The sequence below is a fragment of the Anabrus simplex genome, chromosome 14, assembly GCF_040414725.1.
Source record: "Anabrus simplex isolate iqAnaSimp1 chromosome 14, ASM4041472v1, whole genome shotgun sequence".
In the NCBI taxonomy this organism is placed as follows: Eukaryota; Metazoa; Arthropoda; class Insecta; order Orthoptera; family Tettigoniidae; genus Anabrus; species Anabrus simplex.
Genome location: NC_090278.1, coordinates 71,798,572 through 71,815,154, shown reverse-complemented (window position 1 = coordinate 71,815,154; position 16,583 = coordinate 71,798,572). Strand labels below are relative to the sequence as shown.

General features: G+C 36.3%; 1 long non-coding RNA gene across 5 annotated transcripts in view; it reads right to left on the bottom strand.

Annotated features, from left to right (window-relative positions):
* Positions 1-1,368: 1,368 nt before the first annotated feature.
* LOC136885214 (uncharacterized) overlaps positions 1,369-16,583 on the bottom strand; it is a 28,035-nt gene continuing 12,820 nt past the window's right edge. For all 5 annotated transcript variants that reach the window (XR_011018956.1, XR_011018953.1, XR_011018954.1 and 2 more), the window contains 2 exons: positions 10,256-10,328; positions 1,369-1,447 (listed from right to left, as the gene is read on the bottom strand). This is a non-coding gene — a long non-coding RNA (uncharacterized lncRNA). The remainder of the gene's footprint in view (positions 1,448-10,255; positions 10,329-16,583) is intronic.

Sequence of the window (16,583 nt, the reverse complement as noted above, 5' to 3'; positions counted from 1 at the left end):
CTACATTGATTAACACCAACATCATAAGAAAGGAAAGAGCCACCAACAATTACGACCTTGTCATTCAAACTGAACAATTTCCAGAACATCAGCCAAGTCAAACAAGCCAGGTTCAAGTCACGAAAACAAAATTAGAAGATAAAGTGGTTGAGTTTTACAGAAAGTGTATCGGCTAAGACTTATGCAAATTCAGACTTTTAACTCGCATGTTCATCAGTCTTTTTTTAAAACAACATAAGAATGTGCTGTCACTTGTTAATTTAAACCACAAACAGACATTTGCATCTAAGCATACCTTGCAATGTTTTAAATACTTTAATGTGTTTATATGTTTGTATAATGGGCAAATTTCACATTATTTCAATGTAATACGTAACGCAAAACAATGCAAGATTTATTGTTATCAACTGTTTAAGACTTTCAAAAGAGCATTTAAGCAAGTTCAACCATGTTAGCTAATATTTTAATGTAGATAAGTAATATATTTTATTGAGCCATTAGCATACTTACACTTGACTGGCGTATTTTACTGCTAATTTACTACTGTAATATTCACAAATATCAACAAAGATCGCCTCATATATGACTAAACATTTATAAGAATGGAACTTGTTTTAACTGAATAGGCAAAAGCCTATGGTAAATTATTCTTACATTATGCATTAGAAAGAAAAGACGAATCCATTTTATTATAATTACATGTGTATATTGCGTCATTATATTATGTAATAAGAGTATTTAACTTGTCATAATTTTAGCTATATTGTAACATTGGAACTCTTAACAAAAGTGTAATCAACATAATGTTGTTAAATTTCAGAATATGTCATAAAGCTTTTAGGAATGAGGCATAATACAAAATGCAAACATAGGATTCTAATGTAGCTAAGGATGACCTTGTAAGAGGTCGAAACCAGTCCTATTATACATGTGATATTCCATCATACATGTGATAATAAATAAGTATTGATTAGGTGGAACCTTCCTTCCTTTTTATGGTATTTGGTGGCTATCAATATGGAACAAAAATGAAATTTATATAATCAAGAGCTTACAAATTCTTCTTTCACCAGCATACATACTCCCGCTCCTACTGAATCTCTCCTGTCTTTATGATAAATAAACTCTCCAGTTTTGGGAGAAAATTTTTTGCATCCAAAATATCCTGGAAGGTTTAATGACGATGACTTTACATTATGAGCCAGTTTTTTACACATTAGCAGTCTTCAAGATATATTTGTGGCATAAATAGTCAACATAATAGCTCTCCGTAAGTCCTGACCAGCTGCAAACTTCAATAACAACGAAGCACTGTCGCAAGAATCACAGGCCGTTAACAGTCAATTTAATAAAATACAATGAACAAGCACTCACCATATTTTTAAAACTCCACCAATCTGGAGGTTCCAAGTCTGTTCTGTCGGCAAATGAGAGAAGACTTGCTGACCTATAACCCAAGAAATATTAGTTAGGCATCTCAGATATGATAAAAAATCCACGTAAGAGTTTTTCACTCTGTACTGAAGATTTAAGTACAGTCGAAACCGTTTATTGCAACATCGCTTTTAAGGACGTATTGGATATAATGGCGAAATCGAATGGTCCTGTCTAATTCCTATATAAGCATTGTATTTCGAAAAATCGCTTAGTTGACATATCTTATAAAATAGCGTATTTTTTAAATATTTTCGGAGAAATGTATTGACTGTAATGTCCAATGTTTTTCTTTGTTATGTGTTTGTGGATTGTTGACAATAAAGTAAAGCTTATTTTCAAACTCTTGTTTTCAGTAGATTGTAGAAAACAAATCAGTCCATCTGTTAAATAGTCAAGGCAAGCATCACTTTGAAAATGTTGCAAAAGAAAGGGAAAGTGTAAACTATAAATTACTTCGTATAATTGCACTTCAATACAGAATAAAAATGAAATTTATAGATAATAAATAAAGTGTAAACTGCTAAAAAGGAACTGTGCCAGTGCTCCACCAAGCTCCTTTCAAGCTAACGGAAAATCCATCTCCACGCCTGCAGACAATGCCTCAGCCTTCAGTGAAAAATGTAAACAGAATTTCTCCCAGATACAATCCGCTGGGGACATGTATATAATGCCCCTCCCTCCAGCCCCTACATCTCGAACGTTTGAAGAGGCTTCGACCCCATGCAACGAGTGGTCCTGACGAAATACCCAGCCGTATACTCTGTGACTATGCTGAGTCAGCGGCACCATATCTCTGCAAACTTCACTGTGGATCACTGCCTCAAGATTGGAAGAGTGCTGATGTAGTTCTGATTTTCAAGAAAGGGGTCAAACCGTTCATTGACAACTATCGGGCGGTATCGCATCCCACGTATGTAAATGTATGGAACGACTGGGAATACTTCCGGGAAGGTAATCTGCTATGTGAAAGATCCTGTAATACTTTAACCCTTTCCCATGCACTCTCTTTGACTCACTGTCTGGCGAAACCTAGGGTAATAATTTGCTTGTCAGATATAGTTGTGGAGTACCTTCACTAAATAATTTATTCTGTGAAAACCACCTAAGATATCGCTTTCAAATTTTGTAACAATGAAAAATACACTATAGTTATTTTAAAACGAGACAATGAGATCACCTAATTACACACAAGAACCCCCCCACCCATTCAGAATGATACATCAAGAAGCATCCAATATGGTGCATAAAGTTAAATTGCTTGTTCTTGAAGTCGTCTGAACTGCTGGAGCTGATGGGGCTCTTATTTTCTTGGTAATGCAAAGTACGCACGAATCTACCCTGGATCTCTTAATTTATTTCATTTTCGGGATCCGTCGGATGAAGATAATTAGGTAGCAAATCATACTTCCTCTCGGACATACAAATTATAAACTATTTTTCACTGAATGGGATTGGAAGATAAACTGACATTAGTTGGAATATTACGTAATTACGTAGAGGCTCACAGTCCAAAGCAGAATTAACTGGAGAATCAAAACTGATAATTACGTTTTGTACAAGTAGGCCTAATATTTTAAAAGGGCATGGTAACTGAATCAACATTTCCTGTCCTGTGCCACAATTCGATTTCTCTCAGATTCATATCCTGTCTTAACTGCTTCCCATACCATTTTTATTATCACACCTACAACGTCAAAATCACTACCATTGCATTTGTCAACATATTGATCTAATTTGTAACTAATAACCTCCGCACTCAACTGATTATGAGCAGCCATGTTGCTGCAATGTGTCAGTCGGCTATCTGTTCTTTCTAAGGAAGCGTGGGGAATTCACCGCCTCCAAAAAGTTATATGTTTGGCAGACAGATGGCAGAGGAAGTCAGTTTGAATGTCGAGGACGTTTTACTATGGAACCCGCGGGAGACAATGTGCGACTCCAGTACGCTTTAGTACGCAACCCGTGGGAAAGAGTTAATAGCAAAGGCAGTTCTCCCAGGAGAAATCTAAATCTAAAACCCCGCATGAATGACTTTTACAAATTGTCCATTTCATGACCGTATCGATGAATATAATTAAGAAGTAAATAAAATAACCACCTAATCGATACTTTATTATTGCCTCAGGCAAAATTGAATATAAATTAGCACTTACAGGACATGTTTCGACCAAATAGTGGTCCTCTTCAGCTGTATAAAGAAAGAATTGAGAAGAAAAAACATTAGGACAATAAGCACAAATAATAAAAGTTCTTTGGAGACTCCTTTGTTAAAAAATGGAGGTCATCACAACAGGACATCTTGCCTCTCGTTCTTGTTTGGAAAAGATGTTTATTCTGCGCTGTCTAGAGGGTTTGTCTTTGAGCGCGACCTGGTGAAGTAACGATTTGACACAGTCTGACAGTTCATGCAAAGCTCTGGAGAGAAGGGAAGTAGAGTTTTGTCGTCACCTAAAATATCATGTGAGGGAGGAGGGAGATTGGGCTGTGCTTCTGCGATGTCGTGTTTGATTATATCTCTTGTCCGTCTTGTCTGTTTTATGTCTACCCATTTCAAGTATTTACTAATATTCTCGTATAAGATGTTTTTTTGCTCGTTGTTTTCGTTAAGATTCTCTTCACCGTTTTCTAATTTATCAAAAACGATGTGGATGTTTTCAAGGTTGTTCATTAGATAAGAAGTTCCTTCCATATTGTCCCACGTAAGTTTTTTTACATTGAGCACAAGTTAGCTTATAAATACCAGATTCCTGGAATTCGTCATCTTTAAGTTTATTCGCTTTATTGTGACTAAAGAACCTAAGAAGGCTACTTTGGTGTTGTGTTTCTTGAATAAGTTGGTGATTTCGTAGATCTTCGGGTTATTAAAGGTGAATTTGACATATCCTTTTTCTTTTTCTGAATGGTGTTTAAGTTTAATTTGTTGTTGGTATTTGCATTTAGTACTGATTTTATTGATGAATTTCAAACTGAAACCGTTATGTAGAGCTTGCTGACGAATGAAAGATAGTTCCTTCTTTCTGTCTGTTTCTATTAACGGAATTTCAAAGGCTCTGTTGACAAAACTATAATAAGCAGATTTCTTTTGTGAGATGGGATGTAAAGAATCACTTTTGATTGTGGTAGGTGTAAAAGTGGGTTTCCTGAATATTTTAAATTGGAAATGGTTGTCTTTCCGAATTGTTTGGATATCTAGAAAATTGAGTATGCCTTTCTCTTCTTCTTCAGCTGAAAATTTTATGTTTGGGTCTAAATTATTCAAAGTATCTAGAATATTGTGACTGTCGTTGATTTCCTTATTAATTATGGCATATGTATCATCAACATATCGAAGCCAGAGATCAAGTCCTTTAATGTGGCCTACTATCTGAGTGTGCTCCAAATAGTCAAGGTATATGTTAGCTAAAATTCCAGAAGCCGGCGCTCCCGTTGGTAGTCCATCTTGCTGATACATTTTATTATTAAAAGAAAAGAAATTGTGGTTCAAAACGAATTCCAAGATAGTTATGAAGTTTTCTATTTCGGGTATACTGATACGTTTGTGAACTAATAGATTTGTCTTTATAATCTCAATGGTGTTTTTAATAAGGATGTTCGTGTACATGTCCTTGATGTCGAAGGAACTTGTTACATGAGATGAAGTTAACTTGAAATCTTTAATGGCCATGCAGAACTCTTTGGAGTTTTTTATCGAAGATTTTGTATAAAATACGTAGTTTTGGGTCAAGAACTTATGAATAAATTGGGTATTTTGTATGTGGGGCTTCACCGAAAATTAATTATAGGCCTCATAGGTGCATCCTTTTTATGTAACTTAGGCATAGATCTTGCTTTAGGAAGTCCTGGATTCATATTAATGAGTTTTTGAATTTCTTGGTCGTTAAAAAGGAAGGAGCTTTGCTTCAGTATCCCTTTCAAATTCTTTTGAATTTTTAGGGTGGGGTCTTTCTCAATTACCTTAAATTTTTTGTTAGTGAAAAAAGTTTCCGTTTTATTGATGTATTCGGTTTCATTTAATATTACTACTGTTCCACCTTTATCAGCTTTCGTTATAACTACGTCACTTTGTCTAATTTTATGCTGAAGATCCTTCTCGAACTTAGTGTTAGTGGAATTGGTCAGTAATCGTTTAATTACGGAGGGAATTTTTTCTTTGCTTCGTACCGCACGTCATTCTGAATGTCGACTGGGAGGGATTGTATGGCCGTCTCTGTTTCTGCTAAAGTTTGTATTAATACTTGTCTATTATCGAAACTATGCCCATTGAGATTAGGCCCTTTGGTTAATAATTGTAAGTCTTGTTCAGTAAATGTCGTGATCGACATGTTCATGATGGGGGGGGGGGGATTTTTCACAATTAAAAGAAGATTTAGGTTGATGCTTATTTAGATTTGTTGGGGCATTGTTTTTTAGGTTTCCTAACTTCTTATTTAAAGTTGTAAGTTTCTTGTTTATTAGATTTTCAACTTTATCTCTGCCATATTTTTGTACGGAATCCCATTCTAACGGGACTAAGTTAATTGAAGCAGAAACACAGAGAACAGTTAAGCGCATATGGCTTAAACGAGAAATTAAATTTATGTATAGGAAGAAATCCTTCCTCAACCGAGAACTTTACCTAGCACACCTTTCTGCTTCAATTAACTTAGTCCCGTTAGAATGCGATTCCGTACAAAAATACTGCAGAGATAAAGTTGAAAATCTAATAAACAAGAAACATACAACTTTAAATAAGAAGTTAGAAAACCTAAAAAACAATGCCCCAACAAATCTAAATAAGCATCAACCTAAATCTTCTTTTAATTGTGAAATATTCCCACCCCCCATCATGAACATGTCGATCACGACATTTACAGAACAAGAACTACAATTATTAACCAAAGAGCCTAATCACAATGGGCATAGTTTCGATAACAGACAAGTATTAATACAAACTTTAGCAGAAACAGAGACGGCCATACAATCCCTTCCAGTCGACATTCAGAATGACGTACGGTACGAAGCAAAGAAAAAGTTCCCTCCGTAAATAAACGATTACTGACCAATTCCGCTAACACTAAGTTCGAGAAGGATCTTCAGCGTAAATTTAGACAAAGTGACATAGTTATAACGAAAGCTGATAAAGGTGGAACAATGGCAATATTAAATGAAACCGAATACATCAATAAAATGGAAACTTTTTTCACTAACAACAAATTAAAGGTAATTGAGAAAGACCCCACCCTAAAAATTCAAAAGAATTTGAAAGGGATACTGAAGCAAAGCTCCTTCCTTTTTAACGACCAAGAAATTCAAAAACTCATTAATATGAATCCAGGACTTCCTAAAGCAAGATCTATGCCTAAGTTACATAAAAAGGATGCACCTATGAGGCCTATAATTAATTTTCGGAGAAGCCCCACATACAAAATATCCCAGTTTATTCATGAGTTCTTGACCCAAAACTACGTATTTTTTACAAAATCTTCGATAAAAAAACTCCAAAGAGTTCTGCATGGCCATTAAAGATTTCAAGTTAACTTCATCTCATGTAACAAGTTCCTTCGACATCAAGGACATGTACACGAACATCCCTATTAAAAACACCACTGAGATTATAAAGACGAATCTATTAGTTCACAAACGTATCAGTATACCCGAAATAGAAAACTTCATAACTATCTTGGAATTCGTTTTGAACCACAATTTCTTTTCTTTTAATAATAAAATATATCAGCAAGATGGACTACCAATGGGAGCGCCGGCTTCTGGAATTTTAGCTAACATATACCTTGACTATTTGGAGCACACTCAGATAGTAGGCCACATTAAAGGACTTGATCTCTGGCTTCGATATGTTGATGATACCTATGCCATAATTAATAAGGAAACCAACGACAGTCACAATATTCTAGATACTTTGAATAATTTAGACCCAAACATAAAATTTACAGCTGAAGAAGAAGAGAAAGGCATACTCAATTTTCTAGATATCCAAACAATTCGGAAAGACAACCATTTCCAATTTAAAATATTCAGGAAACCCACTTTTACACCGACCACAATCAGAAGTGATTCTTTACATCCCATCTCACAAAAGAAATCTGCTTATTATAGTTTTGTCAACAGAGCCTTTGAAATTCCGTTAATAGAAACAGACAGAAAGAAGGAACTATCTTTCATTCGTCAGCAAGCCCTACATAACGGTTTCAGTTTTAAAATTCACCAATAAAATCAGTACTAAATGCAAATACCAACAACAAATTAAACTTAAACACCATTCAGAAAAAGAAAAAGGATATGTCAAATTCACCTTTAATAACCCGAAGATTTACGAAATCACCAACTTATTCAAGAAACACAACACCAAAGTAGCCTTCTCAACCAACAACAACACGAAACATAGGTTCTTTAGTCACAATAAAGCGAATAAACTTAAAGATGACGAATTCCAGGAATCTGGTATTTATAAGCTAACTTGTGCTCAATGTAAAAAAACTTACGTGGGACAATCTGGAAGGAACTTCTTAATTAGATATCAAGAACACGTCAATGCTGAAAAATACAAAAGATTCTCTGCCATGGGATCCCATATGAAAGAGTCCAACCACAAATTCACCAATATCAGACAGGACCTTAAAATTATCTCTATGATAAATAAAGGAAATCTAATGAACAACCTTGAAAACATCCACATCGTTCTTGATAAATTAGAAAACGGTGAAGAGAATCTTAACGAAAACAATGAGCAAAAAAACATCTTATACAAGAATATTAGTAAATACTTGGAATTAGTACACATAAAACAGACAAGACGGACAATCAAACACGACATCGCAGAAGCACAGCCCAATCTCCCTCCTCCCTCACATGACATTTTAGGTGACGACAAAACTCTACTTCCCTTCTCTCCAGAGCTTTGCATGAACTGTCAGACTGTGTCACATCGTTACTTCACCAGGTCGCGCTCAAAGACAAACCCTCTAGACAGCGCAGAATAAACATCTTTTCCAAACAAGAACGAGAGGCAAGATGTCCTGTTGTGATGACCTCCATTTTTTAACAAAGGAGTCTCCAAAGAACTTTTATTATTTGTGCTTATTGTCCTAATGTTTTTTCTTTTCAATTCTTTCTTTATATAGCTGAAGAGGACCACTAAGTGGTCGAAACATGTCCTGTAAGTGCTAATTTAAATTCAATTTTGCCTGAGGCAATAATAAAGTATCGATTAGGTGGTTATTTTACTAACTTCTTAATGAATGACTTTTGTTAAAATTAAGACAGATGAATATCAGGGGAAGTGTACTGGCATGGTTGCAGTCATTTCTCGAGGGTCGAACAAAGAATGTTGTGTTTGATGGAGTTCGATCTTTGACCGTTAAAGTAACCTTAGGAGTATATCAAAGTACCATCTTTGGACCTTTATTATTTAATGCATTCATCTCTGATTTACCTAAATGCGTGACCTCAACCATGGCCCAGTATGCTGATGACACAGTAATGTAACAGGGATATACAATGCAGATGCCTGCCTGAAGTTACAGTCGGAGTTGGACACTATAGCGGTAGTGGTGTTACTTCAACAGTCTCAACATTAATGCTGCAAATGTAAATACATTAGGTTGAGTAAGTCTCGAAACACAATAGAATGTATATATATAACATTAAGGAAGTGAGATACACAGCTGCCAGGGTGCTCGGTTTTATGCACAGAAGTCTCCGTGGGTGCAAGTTGAATGCCATACCTGACACTAACGCATGGTCTACCAGCCTGGTACCATACCATTAGAGCTAGCCTTCACAAACTAGAAGGAATCCAACGTCGCGCTGAATGACTAATTAACACAAACAGCTCCCGTCAATCGCCTCCTTGTGTAAACAAAGCGACGTCACATTCTTACACAAGTTCCTCGTAGGAGCCATTCACCTTTCACCAGACCCTCCATATCCTACAGCTCTGTCCGCAGGCCAAAGGGGTGTGTCTTATAGACCCCATTGCGCGAACTGAGTCTACAAACTAGGTTTCTTTGCTCGTTCAACGTGGCTTTGGAACAACCTCTCCGCCAAAATTAAATTTAAATATAGTTAAATGTTACGTTAGGAAGCACATGCGGTGAGAAAATGTACGTGAATAGTTGGAAGAATGAACCAAGGAATGAAAGAATGTGTGAATGAGAAATATCTATAAATTATACTTTGTTACTTTACCTGTAGATAGTGTATATGATGTTTTAGTGTAGGATTTAGGTGATTATTATAAAAAGGTCAGGGGGCAGTAAGTGTAGCGGGGCCTGTCCTTTTCCCCTGGCCTTCCATAGATACTGTAAAGGTTTACGGTAAATATATAATGAACGTCAGCATTGCGAGGGAATTAGGTGTATCATACTCAACGGTTTCTACAATCTGGAAGAACAGAGAGAACATCTTGTTTATTAGTCAAGACTGTGTATGTGACATTATTGATCAATTCACATTGTCACTACTTCTTCCCTAATTTTATATTCTGCTGACATATTGCTATTGTACGTACCGTGTAAACAGCAGAAGAAAAATCCCTCTCAGTCCCACTCCACAAATGTCAAATAGAGTTCTTATTTTAATTAGGTTTTTTGAATTTTTAACTTTATTCTGTTCATTAAGCATGTAAGTGCGCAGCCTAAATTCTAAAGATATGATATTTTTAGCAACAACAAAAGGTTTGTGCGACTATCGCCTATAACGATTAACAGTCCCTTCGGAGTCGTCATAACCGGTCTCGACTGTACTTCTATTTCTAGGATAGTCTAAAGTACCGTCCTATACTTTCTTAATGTTTAATAAGATACAATTTACAAGTGCTCACCTAAGAATTAAAACTTCACCAATCTGGAGGTTCCAAGTCCAATCTGCTGGCAACTGAGAGAAGACTTCTTGACCTACAATAACCCAAAAAATATTAGTTATTAGGCCTAGATACGATAAGTAATCAATGTATAACAGCTTTACACTATTACCAGACATATGTTCCTTTATTTCTAGGAATGTCTAAACTACCACCCACTCCAAATTTTTTTAATGTTTTCCAGCCCAGCCTACTTAGCTAGGACAACAACAGATCAATAAAGAAAAATCATGTAAGAGGTGTACTATGCAAGATGGAACAAAAGTACAACTAGATTCTCAATGAAAACTCAGTAGGGAACCTTAATTTGATTTCACCGATTAAGAATATCAATTCAACGAGACACTGCTGCTTCATAGGAATACCTACAAAATATCCTGTAGAAAGGATCATGGCCACAACTATAACTAAAGCTTTTGTTTGGAGAAGTAGGAAATAATATTCCATTTTTTGGTTTGAATATCTACAGTGTTCTTGTTAGGATACATGCATCACTTTCTACGTTTACATTCGTGTAGGTGCTAGACATGATATTTCACGTAGCACTTCTGTCACACCGATCACAAAAGAAACAATTTCTTTACATAATTAATATAATACCAGTAGCATTGTACAGCTTCCTAGCTGATTGGTCATGTACTGGCCTTCAATTCAGAGGGCTCTGGGTTTGATTCCCGCTCAGAAATTTCAACTGGTTAAGCCGGTTACTTAATTAAATTAATTCCAGTAAATCAAGGAAAGATAACATATGAATAATAACACAGTAAAGGTTTCCACCTATTCAATACTAATATGTATTTACAATATTATAAATTACATGGAACTAGTTTCGACCCATCTAGGGGTCATCATCAGCCATATTAAAGCATGCATAAGTTTTTTGTCGAATCCTAAACCATGTTATTTTTAACTGTAATAATTTATAAAGTGAAGTGTGGTAATGAGATGAGAAATATTAGTATGGTACAGGTGAGTGGGAATTAATAATAATACGAGAAATATATATACAAAGAAGTTTGGAACAAAGTACAAGTGGGGTAAAAATATATTTTATATATTTTATATTTTATAGTTTATATTTTTACACCACTTGTACTTTGTTCCAAACTTCTTTGTATATATATTTCTCATATTATTATTAATTACCACTCACCTGTACCATACTAACATTTCTCATCTCATTACCACACTTCACTTTATAAATTATTAAATAACATGTTTTAGGATTCGACAAAAAACTTATGTATGCTTTAATATGGCTGATGATGACCCCTAGGTGGGTCGAAACTAGTTCCATGTAATTTATAATATTGTAAATACATATTAGTATTGAATAGGTGGAAACCTTTACTGTGTTACTATTCATATGTTATTCTCAGTTCAATACGGACCAACAACATGAAATTCATAACCCTTGACAAGGAAAGATGTCAACAGTTCCATTTATGGTGTGGCACTTGAACAGGTATCTTCCTATAAATACTTGGGAAGAATGCCAGCTTGACTAGTCGTATTCAGGCACTTCAAATGTGTTAGTGGAGATGCATGCTTAAGATTCCTTGGACACACTGAGTCACAAATGCGTAGGTGCTCAATCGAGTTGGTAAAGGAAGAGCACTGCTTGGGCAACTTTGTGAAAGATGGCTTGTCTGGATTGGGCACACGCTGCAACACAGAGGCTTGCTACAAGAAGCAAAGAGGAAAACAACAGCGAAGCAAGAAGTGGGAGTTTGCACTTTTGGGCCATTAAAATAGGACTGAGAACTGGAGAGTTGTTATTAGAGGTTCAAACCCGCCAGACTGCTGATACGCTACAGGGTCACTCAGTATAAATTTAATTCCGTATTGACGGTTTTTGGCCTTCTGGCTTTTCAATTACACCAATTAAAATGTAAAATATTCTCCTATTCAATACATACATACATATCCCATATCGTTCCATCTATACGGTGGGTCGGCGAATGAAGCTCCTCCACCAACTTCTGTCTTTGTTCTTTTCTCCTCCTTCAATGTTGTCCCACTCCCCTCCTCCTATTCAACACATCGTACCGGTAATAGATTACGTCCATTAAAATAATATATCTACACTAGCTGATGTACCCGTGCTTCGCTACAGGATTCTCAGAAAGACTGACTTGGTGGTTTTCCTAACTGAATTCAACATAGGTCATTACAAAAACGTGAACAGGAATGTAGCGATTGAAAGCAATGTTATCATATAAAATACTCGATCAAATGAAAAACCGCACACTTTCTCACTTTCAACGAACAGTACTACAGTGCCGATCTAAGAGTCCAAAGTTCCAGAGCTGGAATAACCAGGTCGCAGACTGCCATGAACACTCCTCTGTCATTATTCCGTTAAATATGCACACTACTCATTCCAATCAGTGCCTCAGAGTAGGGATTAAATAGCTCGAATACTATGATGAACCAGTGTGTTACGTACCAGATATATCAGAAAATGTATGAACCAGAGGAATGGCATGTTAAAGAAGAAAGTTATCTTACTCCCCAGCTACTTCCCGCCAATATACAGGCAGACTGTTACACTCGGTACGACCAGGCGTGTTGCCCGTGTGGTTAGGGGCGCGCCGCTGTGAGCTTGCATCTGGGAGATAGTGGATTCGAACCCCACTGCCGGCAACCCTGAAGATGGTATTCCGTGGTTTCCCATTTTCACACCAGTCACACCAGGCTGTACCTTAAAGCCAAGGCCGCTTCCTTCACACCACTATTCATTTCCTATCCCATCGTCGCCATAAGACCTATCTATGTCGGTGTGACATCAAGCAAAGTTAAAAAACCTCGATACGCTGCAGTAATCCTATCTATAGGGGATGAGAGGAAACAGAAGACAAACAGCACATCACAACAAACAATGGTCAATGTAACGTTATTGTTGATAAAGTTTATGAGCTTTCTATATTGCAGGCCTTCACATTAGTTTTCTTTCGACTCTGTGATATTAGGGTGTCTTACAAAATTATTTATATCGTAGACTGCAGTTCCTTATTCTCAGACTTTACATACCGATTTTCACTAAATTCTGTTTACCCATTTTCTCGTCACCCGGCACTGATATGGACTTAGTAACAAAAATCCACATTCATGTATACTGTATCTCTGATTATATGCGGTACGGTAACAATGTATAAGACATAAGTGATCGGAAAATTAATAACTTCTTACATAACTACTACTAACTTACAACATAACTAAAGTTATGTTAGTTATGTAGTATTTATCGATACGACCACTAATAACATAAATAACTTATTTGAGAATTACATTTCAGGCCTTCCCCTAAACTACCATTTCACTCAACATGAATAAAATAATTTGTAGCCTAGAGTGCAGGGGTTCATCACCCGACATTACATACCGATTCATTAAATTCTCTTCAGCCGTTTTCTATTGATGCATGTACAGACAGACAGACAGACAGACAGACAGACAGACAGACAGACAGACAGACAGACAGACAGACAGACAGACAGACAGACAGACAGACAGACAGACAGACAGACAGATAGAAATTACGGAAAAGTAAAAAATGCATTTCCTCGTTACTGTGGACATGACAGATACAGAAATATCATTCATTTCAAATTCTCAGCAATGCACAGGCAAAACACTTATTTTATATATAGATTACATTTCAGGCCTTCCCCTAAACTACCATTTCACTCAGTGCGAATAACATTATTGATAGCCTAGATTATAGCGATCTATTCCCCGACATTGCATACCAATTTTCGTGAAGATACGACCACTAATAAAATAAATATTTGACAATTAAATTTTAGGCCTTCCCCTAAACTACCATTTTTCTCAGCGTGTATAGCCTATATTGTAGCGAATTATTTCCCATCTTTGTCTAGCGATTTTCATTAAGACATGGCCACTAGTAACATAAAACATTTGAGAATAAAATTTCAGGCCGTCCCCTAAACTACCATTTCACTCAGCGTGATTAAAATAATTTATAGCCTAGATTGCAGCGGTTCATCACCCGACTTTACATTCCGATTTTCATTAAATACTCTTCAGCCGCTTTCTCGTGATGCGTGTACATACATACATACATACATACATACATACATACATACATACATACATACATACATACATACATACAGACAGAAATTACGGAAAAGTAAAAAGTACATTTTCTTGTTACTATGGACATGACCGATACAGATATACCATTCTTTTCAAATTCTGAGCAATGTACAGACAAAACTCTTATTTTATATATATAGACTAGCTGATGTACCCGTGCTTCGCTACGGAATTCTACACTGTATACAGAATTCTATGTTAAGTAGTGTACACCTTGTGAGCAAGATTGTATTATATTGCACAGGAACGTTACCCTAGAAACGCGACAGGGAAGTCGCCAAACGTCTTTTCTCATATGAAGACTGGGTTAGGGAATTTTCATTGTGATGGTAGGTCTGCTTGCCTACTCTGTCACAATCAGGTTGGGGAGTTTTCATTATAATGGCACACACTCACTCTCCACCTGCTTTTCTACATTCACAGAAAGACTGCCTTAGTGGTTTTCCCAAGTTAAATGAACATAGGTCATTACAATGACGTCAGTAGGAATGGCGCGATTAAAAGCAATATGAAATAATCAAATGAAAAACAACACATTTTCTCACTCTTAACGAACAGTACTATGCAGCCGATCTAACAGTCCAAAGTTCCAGAGCTAGAATGGCCAAGCTGCACAGCCTTGATCCATGAACACTCTTCGTCTTTTTTCGTTCGGGGGGGTTCGAATAGCGGGGTGTCCCAGGAGGACAAATCTATGCCCTTTTACTAAACTCTTTCCTAGGAGTACCCGATGAGTCGGAAAATCTAATTTCACTACACTGATGGCGGAAAAATCTATCTGACTTGGAGGCAAATTTTTCCTCCAAGCCAGAGGAGAAAACCCCTCTTCACTGCTAATTTCGAACAAAATTAATGTAGAATTTAATAAAAGTGAAGAGGAAGACGCTTTTCTTAAGTAACGTCTCTTTTCAGGGTTGAATTTTGAATTATTAATGAATTGTAGCGCTGTAATTTGGAATAGGCTTAGACTGTAATTGTAGACCAGGTCATACTACTATTACCAAGTGAGCCTCTGCCAAATCTGCTGCACACTGCTCATTCAAAACGGCGCGTCAGAGTAGGGAGTGAATAGCTGGAATACTGATGAACCAGTGTGTTACGTACCAGCAGTATCAGACAATGTATGAACCAGAGGAATGGCATGCTAAAGAAAACAGTTTTTTAACTCTCCAGCTCTTTCCCGCCAATACTGAGTCAGGCTGTTATACTCGGTATGCAACAGTAATCCCATCTATCAGAGTTGAGGGCACGATAATAAGCAAAGAACATCACAACAAACAATGGTCAATGTAATGTTATTGTTGATCAATGTTATGCGCTTTCCATATTATAGGCCTTCGCATTTAGTTTTCTTCGCCTCTGAAATACTACTCTTATCACAGTCGGTACGGTAAAACTGAATAAAACATAAATGATCGGAAATTGTATTCTCTATAACTGTTGTTATGTAGTACTTTTCTATAGGAGCAATAACGAAGGAATTTAAAAATTAAATTTTAGGCGCCTACCCCTAAGCTACCATTTCACCCAGGTCCAGTAAAATTGTTTATAGCTTGGACTACAGTTCTTTCTTCCTCAACTCTATATACCGATTTTCATTCAATTCTGTTCACCCATTTTCTCGTGGCTCGGCGTTGATGTGGACTTAGCAACAAAAATCGAAATTCATGAATATCAGTGTTATCATAGCCAGTACGGTAAAATTGTATAATATATAAATGATCGGAAATTTAATTCTATGTAACTTTAGTTATGTAGTATTTATTGACAGGACCACTTAAAATATAAATATTTGAGAAATGAATTTTAGGCCTTCCCCTAAACTACCATTTCATTCAGCGTGAATAAAATTATAGCCTAGATTGTAGTGGCTCACCCCCCGACTTTACATACCAATTTTCATTAAATTCTCTTCAGCCGTTTTCAAGTGATGCGTGTACATACATACATACATACATACATACATACATACATACATACATACAGACAGACAGAAAGAAATTACGGAAAAGAAAAAAGTGAGTTTCCTTGTTACTGTGGACATGAACGATACAGAAATACAATATTTTTCAAATTCTGAGCAATGTACAGACAAAACTCTTATTTTATATACAGTATATAGATGTTTTAACCTATTTTAAAGTCATCTTCAGTGAAAATTAAG